Source organism: Mobula hypostoma, chromosome 8, assembly GCF_963921235.1.
Source record: "Mobula hypostoma chromosome 8, sMobHyp1.1, whole genome shotgun sequence".
Lineage (NCBI taxonomy): Eukaryota > Metazoa > Chordata > Chondrichthyes > Myliobatiformes > Myliobatidae > Mobula > Mobula hypostoma.
This window is the reverse complement of record NC_086104.1, coordinates 134,662,561-134,687,866: the sequence shown is the minus strand read 5'-3', so window position 1 is coordinate 134,687,866 and position 25,306 is coordinate 134,662,561. Positions and strand designations below refer to the sequence as shown.

The 25,306-nt window shown below is 40.6% G+C and overlaps 1 protein-coding gene across 1 annotated transcript in view; it reads right to left on the bottom strand.

Annotated features, from left to right (window-relative positions):
- Nucleotides 1–25,306, bottom strand: part of LOC134351210 (deleted in malignant brain tumors 1 protein-like) — a 242,193-nt gene that overhangs the window by 5,101 nt on the left and 211,786 nt on the right. The window lies entirely within an intron of this gene.

Here is a 25,306-nt window from a genome sequence, read left to right as displayed (position 1 = left end):
CGGATCTTTGCATGCCGCTTGTTTGCATGACGATATAACTCTGTTTTCGGACGGTGAATTTAAGTTATCTTTATTTGCAACGGCAAATATAACGAAACAAAATTCTGCTATTTAAAGTTCCGCAGGTGTACGTATGCTGACGTATATTACAAATTAACTTTGAAGTTTCTTAGATGTTCCCTTAATGAGAAGTTCTGAACAATAATTGCAGCGTGAAATAGTGCCTGTTAGGGTCCAATTCCTACGGATGTCTTATGGATGAAATAGCCATGTTTTTGTATTCTGACCAGCTTAAGCGATCCTTAAATACAGAGAACTAGTATCCCCTCGGATATCACAATCCCGAGGAAGAAGCATTCATAGTCAAAAACTTTATAATTTGTGTACCCCTATTCCTTCCTTGGAGTGAAACGTTTCCGAAATAAATCTGCGATTAAAAGTTTACAGATGCCATATTCTATTTTAACAGGAGTAGCCAACCACAGAAAAATGCAACAAACAAGCTAAAAGTAAACAATATAGATAGTAACACTCGACAAATTAGTTTGTATCAGCCGAATAAGAGGGAAATATTTTATTCCTTTTTCTTTCCATAAATGTTAAGCAGACAACTTGATGTTAGCTCAACTTCTCATTTATTTGATGGTGCTGTCTTCCACCTGGTTCCCAGTATTTGACAGTCAAACAATAAACATTTTGAATAAAATATTCGGAAGGAAATATAGAATATAGTCGCGTGTTTATTTTACTAAAATCTGCCCATCGTTTAACTTGGACAGAGGAAAACGGAATATGGAATAAAGTTCAACAGCTCAGGAAATGCGATTTTCCACGCGTGCATATAATGGAACATGGGAAAGTGCATTGTCAAAAAGATTGGTTGCTTTTCTCAGGACGCATAAACGTACAACATTTATCTTTTAAAATCATTTTGATATATAATCACAAATAAATCAACATATTTGATAACTCATTGAATTCCAACACATTATCATCTGTATGAAAGTTTCAGTGTTAGCATCCTTCGAATAATTTAAGAAAAATAACAAAAATAATATTCTGCGTCCCACAAAATGCTGCAGGAACACGCAGGACTGGCAGCATCTGTTGTAAAACGTAAACAGTCGACGTTTCGGGCCGAGGCCCTTCATCAGGGCATTTTTGTGTATATTGCTTTAATTTCCAGCAATTGCGAGTTTTCTCTTGTTCTCAATATTAAGTGTTCTCAGCATAACAGAATGATTTTATTAATGAAAAACGTGTACAAATCCTGATCTGAAATACATTGTTCAAGCTCGTTCCCTTCACTGTGCCGCGCGGTGGTAGAAAGAGCGGTAACTGATAATTACCAGTGATAGGAACGGGTGCGAGCGTTCAACCAGGAACAGCTCCAGCGTTGGCTGCTGCTCACGTTCACTGAGTTATACACACTACACTCCGGTGTGTTGTTTCACAACAGTGACTACTCTTCAGTTCTGAAAAACTCCGATGAGTACTCCGTTTGTAATATCGGTTCAGATTACTCGTTAGTTTGTGGATGGGGATTTTATGAGATGAACAAACACTGTACTGAAAGGAGATAAAGAATACAGTCGCCATTTTCACAAAATTCTGCACGGTAACTTTAACTCGGACAGAGGGACCACGAAAGTGGAAGGAAGTTCAAACTCATAACATCTGCGATTCTTCACATCTATAGATTAGAACTCGGGAAAATACACTAAGAAAAGCATGTGTTTGTTTTCTCCGGGGTGAATTAAAATGCAGAATTAAATAATATTGTATATTTGAAGATACGAAATTTGAAGAATAATTAATCTGCAGCACTCTTTGGAAGTTCCACAGCTCCCAGCTTTCAAATGTTGTATTTAAGAATAATACCAGCAGTGTTAAGTTTAACGGTGTTCGCTGTATACCAGGATGAATGTGAAAAGCCTTTTCAAAATCTGAAATAACTGCATTTTAAAAAAATGCTCACTTCTCGGGTTCACATGTTACGAGATGGTGGTGTAATTCATAATTTCCAGTGATCAGATTGTGTGCGAGCGTTGAGGCTCTAACGGCTACAGTTTCAGCGTCTGTTCAAGCTCAGTGAGTTATATACACCAATTTTTGGTGCACTGTGTCCCAACAGTTTTTGCTCACCATGTTTGATAAACTCAAATTAATAACCAATTTAGCATGATAATTCACAGATGCTGCGGATGTGGTGTTTGTGAGAAACATCCCCATGGACGGTCCCAAGCCAGGCAGCGAAAAGAGGAGAGTAGGGCACGGGGCTGGCAACCCAATCCCAAAGAAATCTAGTGCGACAGAAAAAAATAACAGAAGCTCTAAAAACCTCAGTTCTGGCTCAGGGGTCAAGCGAGCTACTCGAGCATGTCGGCGGCCTCTGCCTCAGTAGGTCTGATGGGCTTTAGTAAGTGTTTGTAACATTAAGATACACAACGACATTGTTTAGGTGCAATTTCACTGTTTACTGTTTGACAGAAATCTCAATGATAAGTTCAAAATCTGAAGTCCATGATTTAATGGAAACACTTATAATGGGCCAAAAAACATACTAACAAAAGAGAAAGAGAGGGGGAAAACTTCCAAAATACGTATTCAATTTAACTGCAACGTTAATACAAAACTTCAGTGCTCCATTTCTATCATCTCAAATCAGAAATAAATCAGACCGTTTTCTGGTCTCTTTTGCCATTTGTCTCTTATAATTAAATCACATTAAGATTTGATTTGGATAGTTCAGCAATTGACAGGAGAAAGACATTTTCCACTGTTTAAACATATCCACATTTTTTTTCATCACAATGTCAAACTTGAGAGAGAATCACATTTGTTTTTGTATTCCACACTCCACATCTACTGGTAACAGAGCGATAATATTACACGAAAGTACTGTAGACATTAATAACAAACAACACGCCAGTAACAGAAAAATCTCAATAAACTCACATTTCCAGATCTGCAACATAAGCAGTGCCGACAACGACCACAGCATTCTCGTAGTAGTCAGTGATAGCGGTGGCTCTTGAGTTTAACCCTTCCAAAACGCTCTAACATTCCGACTGATCTGAAAGCTAACTCTTTGACAGCCACTTTTTATGGTAAAAAAAATCTAGCAATAGATTTTCACAACATGTAGGCATGAACGACAGTTTACTGAAATGCGCCAATGAGAAAGGACATGTCCTTTCATGGACTTCTCGGATTCATTTTCACTTCCTCCTAAGAAACAATGAACTGAGTAAAGTCATGGACCCGATATTTCCACTCTAAATGCATTTGGTCATATACATTTACCGCCCGAGAGGATTTCTGAGCCCATTGCAAAGACTGTGTTTTAGTGTAAGTGGTCGCTGTCTGTGATCATGTTTCTCATTTGTCACCTACCCACGGCACAGTTTACCACTTTAACAAATGATTCCGAGATCCCGTCCCGACGCACACTATCAGCAAGCGCTTGAAAACGCTAAACGACTCTCCGTGCTGAATGCCCTTTAATTACTTTTCCTGTGTGACCAAAATTCATGAAACCAAAGAACAAATATAATATATCTTATCATCATCTTTATTCACCTCCGTCTCTCGATTTCACACAAATATTCTATGTTGTTTCCACACGAAATGACTAAAGAAAAAAATGATGTCATTTTCCCGGGCATAAAAGTCACTTTGCAGAAATGTCTCAATTCCCTAGAAGGGAATAATATTCTCCCGCACCCATGATCGTTTTAATGTGCCTTAAAATGTACTTTAAGTCTATTATTTCGAGCTTTCAGCATCCCTCCATATATTTTGCTGGGATCATCATCTCCTATACTGCGTAATGTATTTCTTTCACCGATACCATTTCTCCCTCACATTCTGGCATACCCTGCGTTAAAAATTCTGATATGCCCCATTTCACGAAGACCTTCCTTCTTATTGCTTTTACGTGCGTGACAAAATTCTACAATAATAAAGTTTTCTTTACAAAATATATTAATGTTCATGGATAGAAATCCAGCTGCAAGGAGTCAGATTCTCCAAAGCAATGTAGAACGATGAGTGACAGAACAATCTGCAGCTGAGACCAGGAGCCGGACACATTTGAAAGTTTGCAGGTAAGTACCTGTTTGGAGAGAACAAAAGGTATTGATATTATGGTGAAAGTTCCCGTGTACTGCTGGTTCCTTTTTGACTGCAAGGCTTCAGTAAAAACAACCAACAGCAATGTAAGCACAAGCTAAGTTTGCTTTTCCTTAACTCTACTCCATTTGTTTCATTGGACGGGTAGTAATAGCTGAAATGGAGTGATATGCACCTGCCATCAGATGTAGGAGATCAGGGGTCAGGAGTCCCTGCAGACGATGTTTGGTGAAGTTGTTCCTGTTTCACCTCATCTCAGACATCATGATTCAGTTGACCAGCAGTTGCACCGCTGACGTGCAGACAGAAGGCTGAGATGGCTTTAAATAGTACTTTCAGGTCGCATCAAACTCCAGTGCCTATGCATCTGCCAAAAATACAACTTTGCGTGTTTGAGATGTGGGTTCCTCTCCAGGGGATAATTGGCAGAGCTTGCCAGAACACTGTAACAACTGCTGGCAGAGTGTATATATTTCAGTTGAGTGAAAATGATATGGGATTCTAAAATCAGAGATACAGAGAGGTAATTCTGTGGCTCAAAATTAATTCTGGCATGATAAGCTGGTTCCATTATGTCAAGGTCAACAAAGTCTCTGGGTGGTCACGTAACATTAGGATAGGCAGGGTGAATCTCTAGAGATCATAGTGACAGTACTATGGATCCAAATCTGATATCAGAAGTTGTGGAGATTGAAGGGAAAGTAGAGTTTATAAAATTTATATCTGAAAGAAAAAACACAAAGAGAGAGGTTAAGGAATATTCTGTTACAGACAGACTGAAGTGTGTACATTCCAAAAAAAAGGCGTATTAAATGTAAAGCTGGTGAATTTAGAGCCTGGATCAATTAATTATCTATGATGTTGTCTCCATGATAGAAACATGGCTGTGAGAGGGACTGGACTAACAGCTCAACTTTCGGGGATTTTAATATTGCAAAAGTGATAGAAAAAGGAGTAAAAAAGGTGGAGGACTTGCATTACTAATGAAGGAGAATGCCAGAGCTGACATCACAGGGGGCCATACTGGAGGGCTTATCCACTGAGGTAATATGGGTAGATTGAAGAATGACAAAATCTGCAGTCACTCTAGAGGATTGTATAATTGGCCTCCCAATAATCACTGGGACCTCTGAACAGATATGAAGGCAGAAGATGGGAAGATCTATATGATCCAATATTGCTACAGTGGTTCCCTTTAACGTACCAATATTGACAGGCAATCAGTAAGGGAGGATCCTTATCTGGGTCAGAATCATCAAATCAGATCCAGAGGGTGACTGAGGACAGAACTGGTATTTTGCATCTCTAGTCACAAATGAGGAATTCATAGAGGAACATAGGATAAGTATGAGCTACTCCAATACACAAGGACATTTTTAGTTCAAGATGTAGATAATGTTGAGTATTTTTGAAGAGCATCCGTATGAATGCATCTCCAGAGATTGATGTGATTTATCCCAGTTTAGGGAGAGAGGCAAAGCTGAAGATTGTTGGGACTTTGATGAAGATCCTGTCTACCCACAAACAAGCAAATAGGTTAATCCAAGAAACTTGAGGCTGTTGTGGTAGAGATTTTTTTTTCACTTTTGAAGGGATAGGATGAATATGATGGAATTAAAAATCAAAATAATATGGTAAGAGGAACAGACTACATGGTTTTCTGCAGGACAAGTTATCTTTCACCAACGACACATAGCTTTTCAGAATGTGACCAAAGCTGTTGATGACAGTAGAACAGTGGATGTTGTCCACACGGACTTCAGGAACCTGTTTAAAAGTGTCCCTCTGGTGGGTTGGTCAGGATTGGATTCAGAATTGACTTGCCCTTAAATGACAGAGAGTTGTGATTGAACGATAATAGTCGCGCAGGAAGAGAGTATTTTGTGGTGTTCCACAGTGATTGGTGCTGAGAGCTCAATTATATGTGATATAACAAATGGGTTTTCTTGTAAGTTTGTTCATGTCACAGATACTGAGGAAGCATGAAGAGTGGAGAAGGACATCAAAGGATAGTGCTCGCACCCATGCCTTTCATGATTCATAATTAATGAAGCAGTTGTACAAAACATTTTCTTGGTATCTGGAGCACTAGGTTCCATTATGAAGATGTGGGTGTTTTAAGCAGGGGGCAGAATAGTTTTACGAGTTTACTGTCTGTGTTAGATCGCATTAGCTCTAAAGGGAGGTTAGATACATGAGAATTATTTTGGTTGGTATGTCAGAGGCTGCAGGGAGACCTGATCAGAATATATACAAGTGTACGAGGCATAGATGAGGTCAGCACCCAGAATATTTATTCTATGTTATAAATGTCAAATACTAGAAATTGTAGTTGAAGATGAGGGCAGGAAAAATATAAAGGCAATTTACTGGGCAAGTTGTTGACACATAGAGTGTTAGGTGCCTGGGATGCGCTGACGGAGATAGTAGCGGTGCTTATGCCAGGAAATGGCGGAGCACACTCGATGGGCCCAATGGCCTAATTCTGCTCCTGTATCTTATCGTCTTGTGGTGTTAGGCACACATGGGCTCATAACCGTCTCGCTGGTGCCAAGCGAAGATGAGACGCTTCCTGTGAAAATATCTCAGTCCTCTCGGGTGATATATTTACTCATTTAACCATAAAGATAAGCATTATCTACCTTTATTTGTAGAGGTATTTTTTTAAAATGAGGTGCAACGCTACATGTTGTATGACATATTGGTCACACATTCTATACACACATCCACAGCGATGAAGTTGTTTGAGATGCTGGTGTTGAAGCATCTCAGTTCCTGTCTGAGTGGCGACTTGGATCCGCTCGAATTTGCGTACCGAAGCAACCACAGATGCCATGTGGCTCTTTGCACAACCCAGAAACATCTGGACAGCAAAGGTGCACACATATCTTCATCAATTAAAGCTCAGCATGTAATACCATCATCCACTGAAAATTAATCAGTAAATTCCAAAACCTCGGCCTCAATGCCCACAGATGCAATTGGATCTTAGACTTCCCCACTTGCAGACCCAGTCAGTTCAGATTGGAAAAACACGTACTGCCCAATCTCCATCAACACAGAAGCTTCACAGGGACGTGTGTTTAGGCCCCTGCTCTATTCACTTTATACCAATGACTCTGTGACTATGTACAGCTCTAACACTATATACAAGTTTGCTGAGGACACCACTGTAATGGGCTGTACAAAATATTGTGATGAATTGGCATACAGGGCGGAGCGTGAAAATTTGGCCGAGTGGTTTCATAGCAACAAGCTCTCGCTCAATTTCAATAAATCCACTACTTACGAAGACCTCTCCTGGACAAATCATGTAAATATAATTGTAAAGAAAGCATGGCAGTAACTCCTTCTCAGGAGCCTGCGGAGATTCAACATGTCATCAAATCTCTGGAAAACTTATGTAGATTGTGGTGGAAAGTGTACTAACTGGCTTCAATATGGCCTGTATGAGAATACCAATGCATTTGCGTAGAAAATCCTACAAAAAGGTAATAGATTCAGCAAGTACATCACGGGCAAATACCTTCCAACCATTGAGCACATTGACATGAAAATCAGAATCAGGTTTATTATCACCAGCATGTGACGTGGAATTTGTTAACGTAGCAGCAGCAGGTCAATGCTATACATAAACTAGCAGAGAGAGAAAAAAAATAAAATAAAAAATTAATAAGTAAATCAATTACAGTATAGGTATATTGAATAGATTTTTTTTTAAATGGCGAAAACAGAAATACTGTATATGTAAAAAAGTGAGGCAGAGTCCACAGATTCAATATCCATTTAGGAATCGGATGGCAGAGGGGATGAAGCTGTTCCTGATTCGCTGAGTGTGTGGCTTCAGGCTTCTGTACCTCCTATCTGATGAGGAAATGAGGAAAGTGAGAAAATGGCATGCCCTGGGTGCTGAAGGTCCTTAATAATGGACACTGCCTTTCTGAGAGACCGCTCCCTGAAGATGTCCTGGGTACTTTTTACGCAAGTATCCAAAATGGAGCTGACTAGATTTACAACCTTCTGCAGCTTCTTTCGGTCCTGTGCAGTAGCCCCTCCATACCAAACAGTGATGCAGCCGATCAGAATGCTCTCCACGGTACAACTGTAGAAGTTTTTGAGTGTATTGTTGACATGACAAATCCCTTCAAACACCTAATAAAGTAGAACCGCTGTCTTGCCTTCTTTATAACCACATCGATATGTTGGGAGCAGGTTAGATCCTCAGAGATCTAGACACCAAGAAACTTGAAACTGCTCACTCTCTCCACTTCTGATCTCACTGTGAGAATTGGGATGTGTTCTTTCATCTTTCCCTTCAATAGTTGGCATATCCCACTCCCGTAAGCCCTGGAGTCACCACCTGAGATTCTCCCAACAATGGTTGTATTGTCAGCAAATTTACAGACAGTATTTAAGCTATGCCTAGCCACACAGTCATGTGTATAAAGAGAGTAGAGCAGTGGGCTAAGCATACACCCCTGAGGCACGACAGTGTTGATCGTCAGCGAGGAGGACATATTATCACCAATCTGCACAGATTCTCGTCTTCCTGTTGGGAAGTTGAGGATCCAATTGCAGAGGGAGGTACAGAGGGCCAGGTTCTGCAACTTCTCAATCAAGATTGTGCGAATCATGGTATTAAATGCTGAGCTATAATCGATGAACAGCATCCTGATGTAAGTGTTTGTGTTGTCCAGGTGGTGTAAAGACACGTGGAGAGTCATTGAGATTGTATCTGCCATTGACCTATTGTGGCGATAGGCAAGTTGCAATGGGTCCAGGTCCTTGCTGAGGCAGGAGTTAAGTCTGGTCATGACCAACGTCTCAAAGCATTTCATCACTGTCAATGTGAGTGCCACCAGGCAATAGTCATTAAGGTTGCCCACATTATTCTTCTCAGGCACTGGCATCATCAAAGATCCTTACCAACCAGGCTAGACCCTTTTTTCACTGCTGCCATCCGGTAGCAGGTATAAGTGTCTCAGGACTCGCTTCACCAGGTTCTTGAACAAAACATTCTGTTTCTGTTGTTCTCACAACCAAATATCTCACTTGAAAGACTCTTCATCTTGTTAATTCCTCTGCAGGGATGGGGTAAAAAACAATATTATAGACATTACCATTTATCTGGAAATTAGAATTGGGTAATATAGAGTCACATTGCTTGCAGCATAGTCAAGTCCAAAAATTGAAAAGAGAGATGTGTGGAACCTAACTGAAAGTCATTCCAATGTAAAAGGAAAGCACATCACGTGACAAGTACAAGAAACACTTAATCGGCCATATAGCAGTTGTTGTCTCAGAACTAATTTTGCATTTGTCCGATGACTTTTTGTTTACACTTAAAAAAGTGATCAATGTGAAAAGGTTCTAAATAAGTGCCAACACAAAGAAAACGGAAAATGAAAAGGTGAGAGTAAATATAAGTTCAGGAATGTGCAAACAAAGACCGATCAGAATCTATAGAATTAATAACCATCTTTTATCTGAAAAGTTGAACTGCATTTGCAAACTGACATTTGTAAATTTGATTCTGATTTACATATTAAACTACAATGAGCCGAACAAATAGATCAGGTGCTGATCCTGAAGTTTCCAGAGATATTTTCAATGAAAGGAGCTTGAATAGGTGATGGAAAAGTGTTTGGAAATTATATGCTCTGAAGTGCAGTATTATCCTTCTAGGAAAAATAAAATGCTGTAAATCGAGAAAATGAGGGGGTAATGTGGCCAGAATGGAAGGCGAATTTATGGCAACATCCTAAGATTTTTCTACACCAGGGTTCTTCAAAATGGTTCTGCCATAGTTCTCCATTCATCAACAGAATCATATCGATGCAAATTAACCCTAGTGACATGCAAGTGTCCTTGATTGGACCATATTATAAAAATCAATAGAGAATTATACGCACACAGTATTTGTCAAAGGTCTAGACAACTTCTACCCATTTCACAAAAGAGACGTTTTTTTTTGGAGACTTCCCCATCTCCTGTCCCAGATTTCAGCATGCCTCTTATATACACTTTCCACATCACCACTGTTCACAATGAAAATTACCACACCACTCCATTTCTGAAACACCTGTTATAATTATATTTACAATTTCCGGATATGATAGCTTTTCTTTTCTGCACGATACACTCGTTAATTTGCACATAAATGAAACCTCCGGATATATTTCATACAGCAACAGTCGACAAGAATATCAGCACAAGACATCAACTGTCTATTTATTACCTCGAGCATTTTGTGTGTGACGCTCAAAATTCAAATAATGTTACAAGCTTTCATGGTATTAATGATACTTCAAGATGAAACAAGTTTTTTTTCTGTTAATGAAATATAACAATTTAGACAGTTGAGCTGCAATTATTCATTTGGAGGGAGCTCTTTGCTTATGGTCCGATTTTATACCCGACTATGCACGGGAGGTGGAGCAGGGGGTACATTGGGGTCCTCACGTTTAACTGTCGCTCATTCTTTGGGGTACTTCTCTTTTTTCGTGGGTGTTTGCGAAAAAAAAGCATTTCAGGATGTATATTGTTTACATTTCTCTGACATTAAATTTGACCTTGGGACCTTTGAACCTTTGAACCTTTCAGGCAGTATGTTCTGGCTGTTTGCCAACATTGTATGAATTACCCAATTGGCCATTGCAATTGATTTTGCCCAGTTGTCAACACCTTGAAGGGCTTCATTAGGAAGGGGGAAAAAGATTATGAGAGAAAACTGGCAGGGAACATAAAAACTGACTGTAAAAGCTTTTATAGATATGTAAAAAGGAAAGGACTGGTAAAGACAAACGTAGGTCCCCTACAGACAGAAACAGGTGAATTGATTATGGGCAGCAAGCACATGGCAGACCAATTGAATAATTACTTTGGTTCTGTCTTCACTAAGGAGGACATAAATAATCTTCCAGAAATAGTAGGGGACAGAGGGTCCAGTGAGATGGAGGAACTGAGCGAAATACATGTTAGTAGGGAAGTGGTGTTAGGTAAATTGAAGGGATTAAAGGCAGATAAATCCCCAGGGCCAGATGGTCTGCATCCCAGAGTGCTTAAGGAAGTAGCCCAAGAAATAGTGGATGCATTAGTGATAATTTTTCAAAACTCGTTAGATTCTGGACTAGTTCCTGAGGATTGGAGGGTGGCTGATGTAACCCCACTTTTTAAAAAAGGAGGGAGAGAGAAACCGGGGAAATATAGACCGGTTAGCCTAATGTCGGTGGTGCGGAAACTGCTGGAGTCAGTTAACAAAGATGTGATAACAGCACATTTGGAAAGTGGTGAAATCATCGGACAAAGTCAGCATGGATTTGTGAAGGGAAAATCATGTCTGAACAATCTCATAGAATTTTTTGAGGATGTAACTAGTAGAGTGGATAGGGGAGAACCAGTGGATGTGGTATATTTGGATTTTCAAAAGGCTTTTGACAAGGTCCCACACAGGAGATTAGTGTGCAAACTTAAAGCACATGATATTGGGGGTAAGGTATTGATGTGGGTAAAGAATTGGTTAGCAGACAGGAAGCAAAGTGTGGGAATAAACGGGACCTTCTCAGAATGGCAGGCAGTGACTACTGGGGTACCGCAAGGCTCAGTGCTGGGACCCCAGTTGTTTACAATATATATTAATGACTTGGATGAGGGAATTAAATGCAGCATCTCCAAATTTGCGGATGACACGAAGCTGGGCGGCAGTGTTAGCTGTGAGGAGGATGCTAAGAGGATGCAGGGTGACTTGGATAGGTTGGGTGAGTGGGCAAATTCATGGCAGATGCAATTTAATGTGGATAAATGTGAAGTTATCCACTTTGATGGCAAAAATAGGAAAGCAGATTATTATCTGAATGGTGGCCGATTAGGAAAAGGGGAGGTGCAACGAGACCTGGGTGTCATTATACACTAGTCATTGAAAGTGGGCATGCAGGTACAGCAGGCGGTGAAAAAGGCAAATGGTATGCTGGCATTTATAGCAAGAGGATTCGAGTACAGGAGCAGGGAGGTACTACTGCAGTTGTACAAGGCCTTGGTGAGACCACACCTGGAGTATTGTGTGCAGTTTTGGTACCCTAATCTGAGGAAGGACATCCTTGCCAGAGAGGGAGTACAAAGAAGGTTCACCAGATTGATTCCTGGGATGGCTGGACTTTCATATGAAGAAAGACTGGATGAACTTGGCTTGTACTCGTTGGAATTTAGAAGATTGACGGGGGGATCTGATTGAAACGTATAAAATCCTAAAGGGATTGGACAGGCTAGATGCAGGAAGATTGTTCGCGATGTTGCGGAAGACCAGAACGAGGGGTCACGGAAGGCGAAGCCTTTTAGGACTGAGATTAGGAAAAACTTCTTCACACAGAGAGTGGTGAATCTGTGGAATTCTCTGCCACAGGAAACAGTTGAGGCCAGTTCATTGGCTATATTTAAGAGGGAGTTAGATATGGCCCTTGTGGCTAGGGGGATCAGAGGGTATGGAGGAAAGGCTGGTGCAGGGTTCTGAGTTGGTTGATCAGCCATGATCATAATAAATGGCGGTGCAGACTCGAAGGGCCGAATGGCCTACTCCTGCACCTATTTTCTATGTTTCTATGTTACAGAGCAACAAACCAATTGTGTTCTTTTTGAGTATTCACGGCGACTTGCCACAGAATTCAGAGAACATAAACTCACACTCAACGTAAGTGAGCTGCGTCTTGTTTTTCTTACTAACAATTAGAAAAGAGATTTTGAGACAGTGACCATTAAATGCTTTTACTATTTCATTCCTTGTATATGAAAGTCTCTTGCCACATTCTGGATTGATACAAGAAGGTCTCTGCAAAAATTGTTTATCTGTTGAGCTGGCAGGAAACACCTGCTATCATGGTGTATGCTGAAAAATATCATCCACTTTATCATTTCCTCTCCTGTATTGATAAGCTAACTCTTTTCTTCGCAGCTGGCTGTGTTCTGACTAAGAAATTTATGGGTCTAATTTCTAATCTAGACACGAAATCCAAAAAGCCAATGTTGGAATGTTAACAACAGGAATTCTGCAGATGCTGGAAATTCAAGCAACACACATCAAAGTTGCTGGTGAACGCAGCAGGCCAGGCAGCATCTATAGGAAGAGGCGCAGTCGACGTTTCAGGCTGAGACCCTGAAACGTCGACTGCGCCTCTTCCTATAGATGCTGCCTGGCCTGCTGCGTTCACCAGCAACTTTGATGTGTGTTGTTGGAATGTTAAATTTGGTGTGAAAAAAATGGTGGAATGTAAATTGTGACAAGCTTCAAATGCTAAACTGAAAGAGAGATCTCCCCATCCCAGTTCTGCATTTTTTAATAATGATGTAACCCCTCTCCCCACCCCCATATGATGTCATATTAGAAAAGAATAGTTACTCAGTTGAAACTTGATCAACATAATAAAATCATATTGGGTGTTTTCAAGCATCTTGTGCAAAAGAAGGTTTATATGTGGTGGTATGTATGCATACTGATAATAATTTTTACTTTGAACTTTGAACTTTCCATTGTTTGAACCTGTGACCATCTGTGGCAGGATACTTGGTAGTGTGGAGGAGCAGAGGGATCTCGGGGTACATGTCCACAGATACCTGAAAGTTGCCTCACAGTTGGATAGGGTAGTTAAGAAAGCTTATGGGGTGTTAGCTTTCATAAGTCGAGGGATAGAGTTTAAGAGTCGCGATGTAATGATGCAGCTCTATAAAACTCTGGTTAGGCCACACTTGGAGTATTGTGTCCAGTTCTGGTCACCTCACTATAGGAAGGATGTGGAAGCATTGGAAAGGGTACAGAGGAGATTTACCAGGATGCTGCCTGGTTTAGAAAGTATGCATTATGATCAGAGATTAAGGGAGCTAGGGCTTTACTCTTTGGAGAGAAGGAGGATGAGAGGAGATATGATAGAGGTGTACAAGATAATAAGAGGAATAGATAGAGTGGATAGCCAGCGCCTCTTCCCCAGGGCACCACTGCTCAATACAAGAGAACATGGTATTAAGGTAAGGGGTGGGAAGTTCAAGGGGGATATTAGAGGAAGGTTTTTTACTCAGAGAGTGGTTGGTGCGTGGAATGCACTGCCTGAGTCAGTGGTGAAGGTAGATACACTGGTGAAGTTTAAGAGACTACTAGACAGGTATACGGAGGAATCTAAGGTGGGGGCTTATATGGGAGGCAGGGTTTGAGGGTCCGTACAACATTGTGGGCCAAAGGGCCTGTACTGTGCTGTACTATTCTGTGTTCTATATTCTATGTTCTATACTCTGTTCAAGTCTCTCATGATGTTCCATCAGGTCACCCCTCGGCCTCACAGGCTGCAATGAAAACAATTTATTTTTCCCCTACTTTTCACCAGAAGATACACCGCACAGTACAGGCAATAACCAGGTGTACCTCTTCTGACACCCCGTTCAGTGCCTCCATATACAGCTTGTAATCCATCAAGCATAAACACACAGAGTACTCCACATGTGGCATACTGACATATACAGCCAGAAAATGAACTCCCAATTGTTATACTCATTGTTCCTTCTGTTGTAGGAAGGCATGTCGTTTTCCTTGTTCACCAACTTACTCACACATTGTCACAAAATCCACTTGTATTGCCACTTTTAAGTCCAAGAGATAAACCTCTGAGCATAACTATTACAATCAATGGAACTACTGCTGCTGGAAAGAAATGCAAAGTTGAATTGTTTTTAATGCCAGTGAATTGATGGCTAACTCCCTCATAGAAGCAAGGAATAGAATGTTCTGAAACATATTACCACATGTTAGCATAAATGCCATTCATGTACTTGAAGGAAAGACAGCACAGTTACTTTTGTTTGAGGTCTAACTACTGTTTTCTCTGTGAATTTTACAACTTTACATATCTGACAACAAACACCAATACAGGTACTTAAATTGAAAACAATTCCGAACAAGTTAGAAACACCAAAAAGATAAAATCTGCAGATATTGGAAATCCAAGCAACACGCACAATATACTGGACGAATTCAGCAAACCTGACAGCATCAGTGAAAAAAGTACAGTCAACATTTGGGGCCAAAACCCTTCAGCAGGACCGGAGAAGAATAGTTGAAAAGTGTACTTAAGAGGTGGGAGAGGGGCAGGAGTACCGCCAGGTGACAGATGAAACCTGTATAGGAAGGATGAAGTAAAGACCTGGAAAGCAGATTGGTGAAAGAGACAGAAGGCCATGGATGAAAGAAAAAGGGAGAAGGAGCTCCAGAGGGAGACAAAAGGCTGGCAAGGGGATGAAATGAGAGAGGGAAAAGGGGATAGGAAATGGTGTATTGGGGTGGGGGTGTAGTGGGGGGCATTACCAGAAGTTTGAGAAATATTTTTCATGCCATCACGTTGGAGGCCACCCAAACGAAATATAACGTATTGTTCCTCCAACCTAACTGTGACCTCATCACAGCAGTGGACACGGAGATGAATGGACATATCGGAACAGGAATGGGAAGTGGAATTAAAATGGGTGGCCACTGGGAGATCTCACTTGTTGTGGGATGCTTGGCAAAGCCGGCTCTGAATCTACATCACGCCTCACCAATGAAGAGGAGGCCACACCGGGAGCACCGAACACAGTAAGTGACCCCAACAGAATCACAGATGAAGGGTCACCTCACCTGGACGGACTGTTTAGGGCTCTGGATGGTGGTGAAGGAGGATGTGTAGGGGCAAGTGTAGCACTTCTTCCACTTGCAAGGATAAGTGGCAGGAGGCAGGTCAGTGGGAGTGATGATGGACAACGGTGTCGCGTAGGGAGCGATCACTGCAAAAAGCAAAAAATGGGGGTGCTGAAAAGACATGCTTGATGGTGGGATTCCATTGACGGTGGCAGAAGTTTCAGAGAATTATCTGCTGGGTGCGGAGGTTGGTGGAGTGGTAAGTGAGCCCAAGAAAATCCCTATCCCTGGTAAGTTGGGAGGATGGGGTAGGAGCAAACATGCGTGAAATGGAAGAGATTTGGTTGAGAACAGTTTGTTGGTGGAGGAAGAGAAACACCTTACTTTGAAAAAGGAGAAATTTTTGTGTTTGCATCTAATAGGTTATGGTGCATATTGCAAAAACATATGGAGTACATTCATTCACAATGTCCAATAAGTGCCGACCTCAGCATTTGATCATTCCTAGTAGATCAGCCACGTCAGAAAACTAGTGGAAATTGTTTAATCATCACACTTTTCCCAACACAGGATCATACTTAAGATTAATTTAACTGCAGTGGAAAGAACCACATCAATCATTAGGCAATGAACACAAAATGCTGGATGAACTCAGCAGGCCTGGCAGCATTAACTAAACTGAGATGCAAATATATATTAATTGGTTCTGGCACAACTACGGATTCGGCAACGCAGCAGATACGGCAATTGTGCTCGTGAATATGCACGTGTCAGCTAATTATTCTATCATTGTGGTAGCACTGTTATATTCATTCCGTCGTATTGTGTCGAGACTTGGACACAGAACAGCAATGCTTCGCAGCCTGCATTCTGCCTTGCCTGAGAAGTTGGACAGTCAGGTCAACCGACTCTGAAGAAAAGCGGTATTCGTTTTATTCTTAGCCATTCTTTTCAGCCGCAGTGTAAGCTTCATTCACCATTTAGAAGTTTTAGCTAACGGTCCTGTTTGGTCAAGACTTTCTTGTTTTCTTTTCCCTTTAAAACTGTTCACATTAAAGTCTGTGAAATATCCACCCATTTCACTCTCCCATTCCACCCTTGGGTCATATCCGAACCTGGTGACAGAAAACCTCGACCACGCAGAGACATTGTAGCTAATCTTGGCCATGAGATTCATTGGCCAGAGCGATTCATCGAGGCAACAATGTTCCGTTGGAATTTCTATGTATGAACCCTTTTTCTGTCTCCAGCATGAAGGATCTGGCCTTGGAATGGACTCAGCAAGGTCTGAACAATGACGTTTTGACATTGGTGGCCTGAGGCGAGGGTGCCTTCTATTCTCAGTGCATGTCTTGACTTACATTTCGGGAGTCCTGCGTCTACCTTCTGAGTTTCACAGTCTACATTGAGTTTCTCCGGTATCCATTCCAAGCTTTACAAGACACAAGTACCCAGGTTCCCAACAATGTGGTCTCATAACTTGGATCTACATAACAAACGAGCGCTTCAGGTAAGCTTTTCAATTGATTCAAAACATTCAAGTCAAGTGTAAATTCTGGAAGAACTTTACTCCAAAAGCTGGTCCCTGGCTGGGGTGTCCAAATACATAATTGAAGTACCACATCAAGAGTATTTTAACCCCTTGATGAAAGTCATGGTACAGAATGGAAAAAATAGAACTTTCATGTTGCAAATTAAACAGATCTACAGAGAACCACCCAGCTTAGTGATGAAAGAAAACTGGCTACGCTGTCTTGATCTGTGGAACTCAGAGTATATCCTCAGTGTCTCTAGAAAAATTGTGAAAGATAAAACACTGAATAAGATTTGAAATGGTTCCTTCTCTAGGTTTCAAGTTTCAATGTTTCCCAAGGACTTTTCTATATGTCACAGGCTATTTATCTTTCTGATTGTTTCCAAGGCTTATTCAATTTCTTTAGGGTTCTTCAATTCCTCCCCATCTCGGACTCCCAAACCTCCCTCTTGGCACTGTCTGAGGTTTCTTGATATCAGTGTTGGGGTTCAGAGGTCTCAGCCTCTCTGGATTCCAAGTCTCCCTCCCTCTCGAGTTCCCCTTCCCTCCCTCTCGAGTTCCCTATGTGTCTCAAGTCACCCCTGGATCTCGAGATTTCAGGTCTTCCAGAGCCATCTAGTGTCAGAGAGGGATGCTCCAGCAGTGACTTCTTCAGGGCTGTGCAGGGCATCAGACAGATTTTGGGCTCTGAGGTTTTTAGACCACCTGAAATGGTTAATTTTTGATTAATAGTTTTTAATGGTTTTAGAGTTTCTTGTATTTTTCTTGAGTGACTCGCTCTTTGTAAAGTGGTTTCCTGGTGCTTTCTGTGTAAGTTTAAGGTTACTTTGATAAATTCGGATTCTGTGTCAGTTTTCTTATCGAAGGAGGTGCCGGATTAGCTCCAATCGGAGGATCCTCATTTTCAGAATGATCGGTCTCATGGTGTCACTTGGTCGAGCTACCTCTGTCTATGCTCTTGTCTCTATATGGAAGTCTTTGGCTCCAATATCGGCAATGTACCACTGAAGGCCATCTTGGACAAGTCCCTCATTCGGGACTTCCAGAGGACACAGATCTGTGGCCCCTCAGGGGCTGGGAGGGGGTTGCTGTCATAACCACGGATTCGGCAGCACAGCAGATACGGCTATAACGCTCGTGAATATGCACGTGTCAACGAATTATTATTTCATTCTGTTAGCATTTAACTCGGTTCATTTCGTCGTATTCTGTTGAGACTTGGAAACGGACACAGCAACACTTTGATGTCTGCATTCCGCATTGCCTGAGAGACTGGATAGTCAGGTCAACTGACTATGAAGGAGAGTGGTATTCGTTTTACTCTCAGTTGTTCTTTTCAGCACAAGTTAGGCTTCGTTCACCATTTGAGAGTTTCAGGTAGCGGACCTGTTTGGCCTAAAATTTATTGTTTTCTTTTTCCTTTAAAACTGTTTGCATTCAAGTCTGTGAAATATCAATGAGCTTCAGTCTCTTACTCACATTTGGGCCATGTCTGCACCTGGTGACATTTCAGTGGAGTGCAAGATGATATTTGCTCCATTTATGTTGATGTACACTACTAGCTGTGTCACAGGAGCAGAGATTTGTGGCTTGTTCAGAGCCCCGTAACTCAAGGATATGAGAGAGCACAGCATTCATTCTCTGGGTAACACTAGAACAGTTCAGCTGTACGGGTAACAGTCAGGAAAATCTTGGTGCCTTCCATGTGTTTTTTTAAATCTAAAGGTTGATTGTGTGTTGTATTTAAGATCATCATCATCATCATCATCATCTTCATCAGGTGCCATGCCCAGTTTGAGCTATGACTGCCATGGCCAACACACTCCTGTTTTGGGTCAAGTGGGTCAATTCATTGGTATTCATTTCCAGTTTTCCGGCTCCTGTCTCCATCATCATTGGTCTTTGTCTTCCACTTGCTTTCATCCCTTCAATCTTTCCCAGAATTACCGTGCATTCTAACTCATCTTTCCTAATCACACGTCCAATGAAGTTACGTTGCCTTTTCATGATCTCATACATATTTCTCTTTTTGTGTTTGCCCTGTTCATGACATCCTTGTTAGATATTCGTTTTATCCATGATATTCTTTGCATCCTCCTCATCTCTGCTGCCTCAATTTGTGTCCTCCTGATACGAGATATTGTCCAACATTCTGAGCCATATGACAAAACAGGATAAACATAACATTTCAGTATTCTGAGGTGAGTTGTCATGCCCAGTTTAGAATTGGTCAATATACTCTTCATTCTCATAAAGGTGTTTTTTTGCCATCCCTATTCTTCTTTTGACGTCCATGTCGCACCTGCCATCTGATGTTACCCAGCTTCCTAAGTAGCAAAAGTTCTGCATTTGTTTTATGTCTTCCCTATTTATTCTCAGCCTGCAGATAGGAATCTCCTTCCTTTCGGATATCACCATACATTCTATCTTTTTGCAATTGATAGATAGACCCATTTTTGCACTTTCTTCAACAACTATATCAATTAAGTTCTGTAGTTCTTCCTCCGTACTTGCAATTAACAGTGTCATCCGCATATCTGAAATTACTGATGTTTTCACCGCCACCTTTAATTCCCAAGATGTCTCTTATTTTATGTAATATTGTTTCACTGTACACATTAAATAAATCAGGGGAGAAAACACATTCTTGTCTAACACCTCTCCTGATGTTCATAAACTGACTCACTTCTCCATCTATTCTTACAGCGGCAGTTTGTTCCCAGGACAGATTTCTGATTAGGTGGAGGTCCTTTGAATCTAGATCTAGAGTTTTCTGTAATATTTCAAATAACTTATTGTGCTTCACTTTATCAAATGCTTCAAGACAATTCTGCAGATGCTTCGCTCAGTAGGGTTGATTCAGGCCAGCAGGGGATCCCCGACCATCATCAAGCTACTGCTCATAAAATTCAAGTAACACAAAAGAAAATTACTGCCACGTGGAATGCAAGAACCCTATATCAAGCAGGAAGACTGGACAATGTGATAAAGACTAAAGATTAACATCATGGGAATTAGCAAAATTCGTTGGATGGGTGCTTGAACATGTCAGAATAGAAATAAAACACTAATTTATTCTTGTGGAACATCCTATACTAATGGAGCAGAAATTCTTATGGATGCAAACATGGCAAAAAGTGTTTTAGGACATTGGGCAATATCAGAAAGAGTGCTCCTTGTTAGATTCAGAGGACAACTATTTGAATTAGCAATTATACAGGTATATGCACCAACAACAGATGGAACAAATAAGGATATAGATATATTCTATGAAGAGCTTGAACAAGCAAATAATGGAAGCAAATCTCAAGGTATTGTTTTTGTCATGGGAGATATAAATGCTTAAATATTTCAGATCACCACAGTCAATTAAAGCCCCTTCATCACTAAAGCTAAAGTAATAAATCAAATAGTGGAACTATTTTCAAAAGACTTAAACATGATGTTTGGTCTGGATAAATGCCGAATATTAACATTTATTTAGGAGCAATAGAGGTAATAGGACACAATACAGAGCAGCAGGCTACAGTACAACCGAGAGATGCATTTGAAACATATGATATCTGGGATATCAAGAAGCAATGAAAATAAATCAGAGTGTGATAAAAGAAAAGACTTTGACAGAATTTATTTCAAGACTTAATTAAATCTAAGCCCAGCTCAACAGTAATGATATTACAAAGACAATAAATACTTCCCCTATACCTACTCTATATTAACATATTCTTTGGGTATAATATCTTGGTCTGAAACTGATTTGGAACATTTGCAAAGAAAACTACAAACTGAACTGACGAATTTCAGGAAACATTATGTACACTCGAATGCACATAGATTAACACTACCGAGGAGAGGAAGAGGAATAGTAGAAATTAAAAATCTACACAATAGTCATATTAAACTTCTAAGGCTATTTTAATCAACGGAAACTGGATTCTGCACTCCATGTGAGCAAATGCAATTCTGATAAGTGTACAGTTCTAAAGTTAAATGAGAACACTACCCAGAAAAATTAAGAAACTATCACTACTGAAGGAAACATTCAGCAATGGAAGAGCATGACACTCCACGAAGTCATCCCCACAATTTGAGCAGACTAGATGTTAACAAGGAAGCATAGAATGCCTGGCTCAGAGTTGGAGACCTCTTCCCAGGGACAGAAGGTTCCTTGTGGGACTACAGGACCAGTTAGCACAAAATATTCAAAAATGCACAATAAAGACCAACAAATTCAAGATGATCAATGCAGAAAATTGCCTTATGCCCGATTGATTATTACAGATAGGACAAATCATAAAAAACATCCGGAAATAATAAATCAGGATAAACTAGCAAAAACAACTTATTTAATTGATATAGCCACTACAACCATACATTACTTATAGAAATCAGTAAGTGAAAAACACGAGAAATATACTGAAGTAAAAGATGAATTTGAAAGTCTTTGGAACATGAGCAGGGTATGCATTGTCAAAATGTAATACTACAACTGCTATCATCCCAAAAGCAGTACACAACAGTATTAAGCAATTAGGGTGACACGGGAATTCTCTGTAATCTTCAGAAACCACAATCCTAAACACCGATAGAATACTGCAAAATGTACCTGCAATTAAAAAATGAGTATGCTTGGTTATCTCTGCAATTCAGGTTTTTATCAGATTAAGCTGAGAAAAATATATAACAATAGTAGTTGTTAATAATATCACATATCAACAGGGAAGCACTGAACACCTGTTGGATACTTCCTCCCAGAAACAAGTGTAGTTCAGTGTGGCAACACAGGACCAGGTAGTTAACACAAAAAAATATCAAAAATACAGAATAAATGAACAACAAATTCAAGATGATAAATGCAGAGAATACCAAGAGAAAACAGGAACAATCCTACACATTACAGGATCCTGCAACAGTTACATGGGGACAATCAAGAGGTAAAAATCATTTACCAGAATCTTGCTTTAAAATACTAACTCAGAAAAGGCACCCTACCTTACTATAAATACAAACTCGGGAAACGACAACCTACCTTACTATAAATACAAACCTGACTCAGTTTTAGAGACGGAGTCCTACAAATTATATTATGAACAATCCATTATTACAGATTAAATAATACCCATCCAGATAAACTGTCACAAGATAAACAAGTAAAAGCAACTTACTTAATACATATAGTCATTCCAAATTTACAATGTATAAAAACCAACAGGTGAAAAACACCAGAAATAGGCTGAATTATATGAGAAAATTGAGGGACTTTGGAACATGAACAGGGTAAACATTGTCCCGATAGTATTAGAAAGAACTGACATCATCGCAAAGGCACTGCACAATAGCATTAAACAATTAAGGCTATACAGCAATATTTATATAAACCAGTAGAAAGCCACAAAACTAAACACCACTACAGTAGACCAGAAGTTCCTCACAATTGGGAAATTAGTGCTTTTCACTCTGCCTGTACCTCAGGTTTTACCAGCTTGAGCAGAAAGAAAAGAAAATGAAAAATAAATAAAAATAAATATGTAAATAAATAATTTAGCAATACATATTGAGAACATGAGATGAAGACATGAAGAGACATCAAATGTAACCCCACAGGTTTTGGAAACTATTCAGTGACTTGGTGAGTGAACTTGAATGAAGTTATCCCCTCTGGTTCAAGAGCCTTATGGTTGAGGGGTAATAACTATTCCTGAACCTGGTCTTTCAGGTTCTGAGGCTCCTGTACCTTCTTCCTGGTGGGATCAGTGTAAATGCTGCAGGGCCTAGATGGTGGCAGTCCTTGATGATGGATGCTGCTTTCCTGCGATGGTGATACATACAGATAAGTTGAATGGTGATGAGGGCTTTACCCTTGATGGAAAGGGCCAGACCGACTACATTTCATAGGTTTTTTAATACGTGCATTGATGTTTCCATACCAGACCTTGATGTTACCAGTCAGTATACTCTCCACCACACATCTGTGGAAGTTCATCAAAGTTTTAGTTGACATGCCAAACTTTCATAAACTACGAAGAAAGTAGAGACACTGCCTTGCTTCCTTGGCAATTTCACGCTATGTGCTAGACCCACGACAGATCTCTGAAATGATAACACGGAGGAATTTAAAGTTACTGACCCTCTCCACCTCAGTCTTGTTCACATTGAGTAATAAGTTGTTGCCGTGGTGCCTCGCAGTCACATTTACAATCTCCCTCCTATATAGCGATTCGTCTCCACTTTTGATTCGGCCAATAAGAGTAGAGTCATAGGCAAACTTAACTATGGCATCGGAGCTGTAGTTAGCTTCATTGTCAAAAGCATACAGCAACCAGAACAGGATCTAAGTACACAGCCTTCTGGTTCACCTGTGTTGAGGGAGATTGTGGAGGAAAGATTGTTGCCATTCTGACTGCCTGGTGCCTGCAAATGATGAAATCAAGAGTCTATTTGCAGAAGGAGACATAGATGCCGAGGACGTGAACCTTATTGATGAGTTTGAGAGGATCATAGTATGTTGAGCTGCAGAAAATGAAGAGCATCATGATGTATGTACCTTCGCTGCCCAGATGTTCGAGGATTGTGTGAAGAGCCAATTGAATGGCATCTGCTGCCGATCTGTTGTGATGACAGGCAAATTGGAGTAGATCCATGCCAGTTCTCAGGAAGGATTTGATACTGTGTGATTCATCTCCAGCCTCACAAACCACTTCATCACAGTGGATAATAGACAGACTGGACGATATTCATCGAGGCAGATTACTACATTCTTCTTAGGCACCCGTATAATTGAAGCCTGCTTGAAGCAGGCCAAAGCAAGAGGTTAAAGATATCGATGAAAACACCCGCCAGTTTATCAGCACAGGTCTTCAGCGGGCTGCCAAGTACAACATCCAGGCCAGATGATTCCTGTGGATTCACCCTCCTGAAGGATGCTCTAATGTCAGCCTCAGAGACTCAATCCACTGAGTCATTCAGGGCTCTGTGAGTGCCTCCATTTTCTGCCGGACAAAGCAAGCATAGAAGGTATTAAGTTCATCTAGGAGCGCAGCCTTGCTGTCACATACAGTATGTCACTTGGTTTCACTTTGTCGGAAGGGACAGCATTCAGGCCCTGTTAGAAATTCCATGGCAGTATTTAATAGATGCACAGCAGAAAGTTAGTCCCACTCGTCTCCATTTCCTCTCACCCTACAGTGAATCATGTACATGCAGCTTGTGTAAGAGGAAAGATACTTTGTTAATGTTTTGAGGATATTCCGAAATTCTTGGTGTTGTTGTAATTGAAAGTCTAATCTTTGCTTACAGAAAGGTATGAGTCACCTGGTAATATTGGCATAAGAATTGTTCGGACTGAATTGTTCATACATTTTGTGAGGTTCAATGACATTGAAACACGTTAATTGTCAGGCAATGGGAAGTATGGAGGAAGAAAGGGACCTTGTTTTGAATTTCCAATGCCTTGAAATTCGTAGCAGAGCTGGAAGTTTGTTTACAGTCTGGTACCACACAGTGGGAAGAATATAAATGCACTGGAGGGGATGAAGATGAGCCTCACCATGATGTTACATGGGTTGGAGTATTTCTGTTGTAACAGAGGGTATACAGGCGGTAGTTATCTTCCTTGCAACACAGTAGTGTCAGAGGGAACATGACGGAATTGTCATTAATATGAGTCTTATTGATGAGATCTTCTATCCATGGCAACCGGAGCTTCCGCAAATTCTGTTAACACTCTGCAACCATGGAACGTACGATCAATGTGATAAGTCCTGAGGAACAGTTGTATCATCTGGAACACATGGATTGAACTGGTACAATGTGGGGCTGGGGAGGCTGTGCCATTACAGCACATATTTTAGTTTAATATAACATCTTCTGGCAGAATCAATCTTTGCTTCAGGCCATGTTATCAGCACTGTATTCACGGTTCACATCTGCCCTCCAGTTGTCAGCATTGGAGTAGCAGTTGGATTCCCAAAGGTATGATTTTCGAGAAATTA